We start from the raw sequence: 391 nt of genomic DNA, 5'->3' as shown, positions 1-391 counted from the left end.
GTCGACTGAGTTTGAACAAAATTGTAAATGGAAAGCGACGTGTGTCGATTTGTGTCAAGTGTGTCGACTGTGTCTCCTAAAAGGAAAGCAGCCACTATTAGCGCTATTTGTGTCATTCTATCTTCATAGTTTATTAGAGATACAATAAAGATAGATGAACAAATAGCGCTGATAGTGCTGATAGCGCTATTTGTTCATCTATCTTTGTTGTATCTCTAATAAACTATGAAGATAGAATGACACAAATAGCGCTAATAGTGTCATCCCGAATGCACCCAACAGTTGTCTATTGTATCCTTTGACTATATACCTCTGGACTGCTAGTTACCCCCACTTTTCCTACCTTTTCCATAAGATAGAAAGAGAGGACCGTGTATCCAAGATCTCAGAG

This window comes from Trachymyrmex cornetzi, unplaced genomic scaffold, assembly GCF_001594075.2.
Source record: "Trachymyrmex cornetzi isolate Tcor2-1 unplaced genomic scaffold, Tcor1.1 scaffold1061, whole genome shotgun sequence".
In the NCBI taxonomy this organism is placed as follows: domain Eukaryota; kingdom Metazoa; phylum Arthropoda; class Insecta; order Hymenoptera; family Formicidae; genus Trachymyrmex; species Trachymyrmex cornetzi.
The sequence above is the reverse complement of the archived record's forward strand: the minus strand, read 5'-3'. Positions refer to the sequence as shown.